This window comes from Balaenoptera acutorostrata, chromosome 7 (assembly GCF_949987535.1).
Source record: "Balaenoptera acutorostrata chromosome 7, mBalAcu1.1, whole genome shotgun sequence".
In the NCBI taxonomy this organism is placed as follows: Eukaryota; Metazoa; Chordata; class Mammalia; order Artiodactyla; family Balaenopteridae; genus Balaenoptera; species Balaenoptera acutorostrata.
This window is the reverse complement of record NC_080070.1, coordinates 44,273,134-44,280,102: the sequence shown is the minus strand read 5'-3', so window position 1 is coordinate 44,280,102 and position 6,969 is coordinate 44,273,134. Positions and strand designations below refer to the sequence as shown.

The 6,969-nt window shown below is 40.9% G+C and overlaps 1 non-coding gene across 1 annotated transcript; it reads left to right on the top strand.

The window, feature by feature from the left end:
• Positions 1 to 462: 462 nt before the first annotated feature.
• LOC114238121 (U6 spliceosomal RNA) lies at positions 463 to 569 on the top strand. The gene has a single exon (XR_003623539.1). It is a non-coding gene; the product is annotated as a U6 spliceosomal RNA (small nuclear RNA).
• Positions 570 to 6,969: the final 6,400 nt, after the last annotated feature.

The window sequence follows — 6,969 nt, the reverse complement described above, 5'->3', positions numbered from 1 at the left end:
ATATATATATATATAATATATTTATATGAAACTGACTGACTTTGCTGTACACCTGACACTTACACAATGTTGTAAATCAACTATAGTTCAATAAAAAAGTTTAACTTGAATTATTATTATCGTTTTAGCATGAGTTATCTTAACAACTGCCTTATAAATTCCTGGTCAGCAAGGATGGAGCCCCGTTTGTCTTTGAACATTATGCACTAATTTGCCTGTGCCAGCACAGGTTCTCAACCTCAGACATTATGTAGTAAACACTTTTTGTTTTAGGGATGAGAAAACGGCTGAGATGTTAAGTGAATTGCCTAAGATCACACAATGCTAAGCCCACATGTTCCAACACTATCTGTAATTTACTAATTCCTTAATAGTAATGATAATGATAACTTTGCAAGGGTACAACATTTTAAAGTTTACAAAGAACTTCCACCCACATCATCTCATTTATATCTCACAATAGTGCTTGCTTCAGCAGCACGTATACTAAAATTGCAATGATACAGAGAAGATTAGCACGGCCCCTGTGCAAGGACGACACACAAATTCGTGAAGAATACCATATTTTCATGCACCCCAGTGTTCACTGCAGCACTATTTACGATAGCCAGGACATGGAAGCAACCTAAAAGTCCATCAACAGAGGAATAGATAAAGAAGATGTGGTACAAATATACAATGGAATATTACTCAGCCATAAAAAGGAATGAGATAGTGCCATTTGAAGAGACGTGGATAGACCTAGAGACTGTCATACAGAGTGAAGTAAGTCAAAAAGAGAAAAACAAATATCATATAATATCACTTACATGTGGAATCTAGAAACATGGTACAGATGAACTTATCTGCAAAGCAGAAATAGAGACACAGATGTAGAGAACAAACTTACAGATGTCAAGGGGGGAAAGGGAAGGGTGGGATGAATTGGGAGATTGGGATTGACATATATACACTACTATGTATAAAATAGATAACTAATGAGAACCTACTGTATAGCACAGGGAACCCTACGCAGTGGTCTGTGGTGACCTAAATGGGAAGGAAATCTAAAAAAGAGGGGATATATGTATATGTAAAACTGATTCACTTTGCTGAACAGCAGAAAGTAACACAACACTGTAAAGCAACTATACTCCAGTAAAAATTTATAAATAAAATAAGCCATGAAAGGCAAAATAAAATAAATTAATCCCACAATAACTCTGATGTACTTGGAAGGTAGATATTATTTTATAACTCAGAAAGTGACCTACATAGGTGTTAGTTATTTTCAACATGACAAAAAGTGCCATAATAAGCATAGGAAATAATATGGAAGTTTGGGGCTTATTGAACTCAGCTATTCAGTCTCATTACATAGGATTATCTCCTCTAACTGGTTAAGGCAATTCTCTGAACTACAAACTGAGCGGCTGCTCAGTGAGAAACCAAGATAGGGTCATCCTGTATGAAAATGGTGAGAGCAATGCTGTGTTAGTTTCAGGTGTACAGCAAAGTGATTCAGTTATACATATACATGCATGTATTCTTTTTCAAATTCTTTTCTGTACACCTGAAACTAACACAACATTGTTAATCAACTATACTTCAATATAAAATAAAAATTAAAAAAAAAGGGTGAGAGCAGACTGAAGCAGATCTCAGGGAATCGTCTAAGGGGAGAAAGAGAATAAAGCAACCTTACTAAGGGGCTTTCTTTCTCTACCACTGATGGAGTTCCTCCTGTGCTTCCTGGTGACATATCTATAGCATTCTCCAGGAAACAAAGCCTATATTCTCTTGGGGGAATCTACACAATGAACACACACACACACACACACACACACACACACACACACACGCAAACCCAGTAGGCTGGGGGGCAAGAAGAGGGTCTTGGGAAAAACTATGTAGAATTTGAAACCTATACTAGTGTTCTAATTATCTACTGCTATTTAACAAACCCCAAAACTTAGTGGTTTAAAATAACATCCCTTTTTACTATAGTTCACAATTTCATGCGTCAAGAATTCCCACAGGGCTCTGCTGGGCAATTCTTCTGTTTCACATGGCACAGACTGGAATGATTCAGTGAAATTCAGCTGACGGCTGGTCTGGTCAGGAGGAGACAAGAGACTTCATTCATATAACCAGTGTCTTGATGGGAATGGCTTGAAAGCTGAGCTCACCTCTGCCTCTCTCCCTCTCCATGTAGTTTCAGGGCCCTCCACGAGATATCTCCAGTAGGGTAGTTGGATTTCTTACACAGCCGTTCAAGACTCCCAAAGATTTAGGAGGCAGCTGCTAAGCCTTTGTTCAAGGAGAGGCCCAGACTGTCATAGCATTAGTTCAGCTGTGCAGTTTTGGTCCAAGAACTCACAGGTTGACTCCCTTCCAGGAGAAGCTAAATAGACCCCACCATTTGGTGGGAGCAGCACCAAAGAATTTATGACCATTTTTAATCCCATACAATTCTTACCATAAACTGCTCCTATTTTCTCCATTCTTTTCATTGTTACCACTCATTCAGTGTTTTTACAATTATAATCTGAAGAAAATAATGAGGACACAAGGGGGATAATTTTTAACTCTAGGAACATGACCCATCAACTGGGGACATGAATTGAGATGATTGATCTCTCTAGCATAACTGGTATATGTCTTGTTTCACCACCCTGGGTTTAAGTGACATAACGTATTCATAACCTCAGACATGATGCCCTTAATCCCTCTAATCACCCATTCGTGTTGCAATTGTTTCCAGATTCTCCATCCCAGATATTTTAAGAATCCTCAGGCTTGCTTGGCCATGTCTGTTGCTCACCTCTCTCTGCCAGGAGCTTGGGGGCTATCTCTCTAAGCAGGATTTTGTAGGAGTGGCTATTGCTTCGGTCACTGTCTCTGGTCTTGATGCCAGTTCACTTCGGTCCACCTCCTGCAGCCATATCTTGGCACACATTATTGAGGGAATTCATTACTGTTATTTTGATCCTTACGGTGCTATGAAAGAATGACCCTCCCTTTCCAGATGAAAAGGACAAAGTTTCCTGCCTATTTTTATTCTTACACAAGACGTGTCCCCTCATGAAGCTCCCCAAGTGTCCAGCATTACCGTACTTTTTATTCACCTACACAGAGCCGGGTACCCTGGGGTTGCTGATGCAGCCAGGGAAGCTGGCACTGGATGAGTTCCAGCACATGCCAGGCCACAGGCTATGTTCAAATGCTTCTCCCAGACTTTGCTCAGACAATTGTGCTACCTGTGACTCAGTGGGTAAATTTCCCCTTAACTTACGGTGTGTTCTTTCCAGGACTGCTGTCTGCCCGTTTCCCCTCCTAACTTCTGTTAGGACTTGCCATCTCCCCATTCCCTACTCCCCTTCCTATCTCTCATGTATGTCTCTATAGCCTGAGCTTCAATGTTCATAGGGTTCCTGGCCTTTTTTCTTAGCTCCCCCTGGGTACCTCTCTCAGGCCCTAAATAAATCAATAAATGCAAACAGATATGTGATGTGTGTCTGCATGTTTGGGAGTGAGACATAGTGTCTAAATCCCTTCAACAGAAGCATCTTTGTTTCAATCCCTATCACCCAAAAGTTTTGGATTCTTGGGTTCTATTCAAACCCTGTATTTCCCCATTTACTTTACCTTTGCCTTGGCTACAAACATGAATTGGGAGAAAAATAACTTCTGCATATATTTCCAGTACAGAGACAGTTCTCTTTCCTCTTTATTTCTCAGGGGACTAAACCAAAATCTGCTGTCCCTCAAAGTCTATTCTGATTGGCCTGGTTATGAACACAGGTGCTTAGCGTGGAGTAGGGCCCATTTGCTGCTTCTGCCCAGCCTGGGGTGGAGACTGGTGAGGACAGGGATTGTCTGGTTCTTTTAAAGATTGACGTCTGGGAAGCGTGATTCCCAGTGTTCCTCCTCAATCCTCAAATTAGGTTGCTCGTGTGCATGGGGAACATCTGTCCCCCGGGGGCGGATTTGTAGCGTCAGGAGTTACTACCACTTCTAAGCATGATCACAACAATTTGAGGACTTGAGAATGTACCACCAGCAGCATCAGTGTGTGAGCTTGGCGCACGTCCCTTCTTCACACACGGAGAGAGCATGAGATAGGGCCCCAGCACAGTGTGAACTGCCTTCTAAAGTCATTAAGCCTTATAAGCTGTTAGATAATTCTAATTATCCATGAATCGTCTATGTCTGATTTATCTCATCAACATGTCTCTCAGTTAGTTACCATTACATGTTTTTGAGCTTTCGTAGCATTGTAAATGTACTCATTATGAGACGCTCCGGCACTTGGCACTGAATGTTCTTTTGCTTTGTGCTTTTTTTTTGTATCTTTCTCCACCAACATCATCTCTCCCCTAGAGGTCACTCTCACTTGTGCAAACATCCTGATCTCAGAACCAATTTAGATTCTGTAGAACTCCCCAGGCAGTCTCAAAGAAGGAAGAAGGGGAAACTGATGGCAGTTTGACGAGAAATAAGAGGGTCTTTAAAAGACCTTTCCCACGGCCCTCACCACAACCCCCTTACTGTCTGCTGGCAGCATATTCGTGGTAGGTCCCAATGAAGCTTATCAATGTTGTTTTTAATTTTTTTTAAAACAAAAACAACTAAATGAATTTTTTTTTCTTGTTATTGATGCAATACACATTCATGATAGGACCTGTGGAATTTCCAGATAAGCAAACAGAAAATTTAAAAAATATCTTCGGGAGATAAATTCTATTAACACTGGTGAATGTTCCTCCATGTTTTTTTTCTGTATACATAAACAAATATGAGAGCACATGCATCACACTATACCTTGTTTTGTAACCAACCTTTTCATCTGACAAACTATCTTGAATATTTTTAGTGTTCATATAAATAATCTTTTAGATAGTCATTTAAAATAGATTATAATATTTCATTTTATGGATTCACCATTATTTCACTATTTACTTACTGATGAAAATTTAGGTTGTTCTATTTTTCAGTCTTATAAATAATGCTATGTGGGAAATGCTTATAAGTACATCTGAAAATACACCTATATTTTTTCTTAAAATCAACACCAAACCCCTACTTGTGCAATTATTGGCTCAAAGAGTTTGCACATTTTAGGACTTTTGATACATAGTGCAAGCTCTTAAAAGTGGGTTCAGATCGTCTTGGGTAGTAGCAGTATATACAATGTACATTATCATTATTTCTAATTTTTGCCAGAGAACAAACTTGCCAGCCCAGGATGTGGCTGACCTAGGGAGGCTGGGGACAAGCCTAATGGGCTCCTTTCTGGAACTGAAAAGAAAGGAGAACTCTACGTAGGGCGGTAAATTTCTCAACAAAAACTTAAAGTCCAAAAATTTCATACGCTAAACTTCTGATCATTTTATTGTGAGAATGTCTTTCTCTTATAGAAATTTGTTGTCCGTGGAATTTAAAAGATCTTGAAAAGACTGTCCTCACTCTCAATATAAACTTTCTATCTGTTAATACTGGATCCTGTCAGCTGCACATAGGAGGCTGTCCTGCAAGTCTCAGAGGTTCTTGGAGTTTTAGTTCTAAACACTAGGGACATTTCCCAGGCAGGAAACTTTATCTTTCCTCCATGTAGCTACTCAGTATACCCACTGGACCTGCTAAAACTGCTACCTCTTGTTTGGATTTTAAACAACCGTACCTGATGTGTGACATGATGGTAGGCTAACAGAAATATTCGATGGTGCCAAAATTTTACCATTGAAAAGATACCCAGAAAGACCCATGTGGCATTTACAAGCACAAGGAACTAGGCAAAGGAAAGTTGAGTAAATCTCTTTTATTTATACTTTGAAACCTAAACACTGATGCTAAATTCTGGTAGATGAGGCTAGACTATGTGGCTTAGACTAGAGATTCAATGCAGTCTTCCATTTCCCCATTTGAAAACAGTATCTTACCTGATTCAACACAACCTGATGCTCCTTCACTCCCAACAAAGTTCTAGAGGAGATGGATGTAGAGAGAGATAGACAGCAAGAGAAAGTACTGAACTTGCCTGCACTTCAGCATGGCAGAAGTACGTGACAAAGGTGGAACGTCAGAGAAGAGAGTTCAGGAAGGAAACGGCCCTGGGGGTATTCTAAGGTAGTGGGTATCAGGTCAAGGCTCCTACTCAGGCCACCCAGGTATAGGAGGGAAAAGAAACAATTAGCTACTCATGACCTTCTGGTGCCCCATGAGTCAATCCACTAGAAATAGGGCCCAGCTTTTGAGATCAGTTTTCCTCCTACTTTTGGAGGAGCAGGGGTGAGGAAGAGTTAATGAGACAGCTTCCCTCCCATGCATGCGCATACTGTTAGTCAGGAAAAGGCTATTTCTTTGAACTAAAGTTGCAACGGGTTGGCAATAAAAGGAACAGGACTTGATTTCCATCTATCACTCAGGGGACCTCAAGGGCAGAGTGACTCACCAAAGACAGAATTCAAATGCTCTTGGACAGGGCTTCCCTGGTGGCGCGGTGGTTGAGAGTCTGCCTGCCAGTGCAGGGGACACGGGTTCGAGCCCTGGTCTGGGAAGATCCCACATGCCGCGCAGAGCAACTGGGCCCATGAGCCACAGCTGCTGAGCCTGCGCATCTGGAGCTTGTGCTCCGCAACAAGAGAGGCCGCGATAGTGAGAGGCCCGCGCACTGCAATGAAGAGTGGTCCCCGCTTGCCGCAACTGGAGAAAGCCCTCACACAGAAACGAAGATCCAACGCAGCCAAAAATTAAAAAAATAAAATAAATAAAGAATTATTCTGCCTAAAAAAAAAAAGAGAACCCATTCACTAAGTTATAATTATAAAAATAAAAAAAAATGCTCTTGGACATTTGGGACAAAAGCTATTTTTAATCACCCCCTTTAAGTGGGAGGAAAGTGGGACAGAGGATGAGAGGATATCTAGGGTCTTCACTTGCTCTGATTCTTTGATGTCTGAAAGGCTGGTAGAGATAGGGAAATTGCCT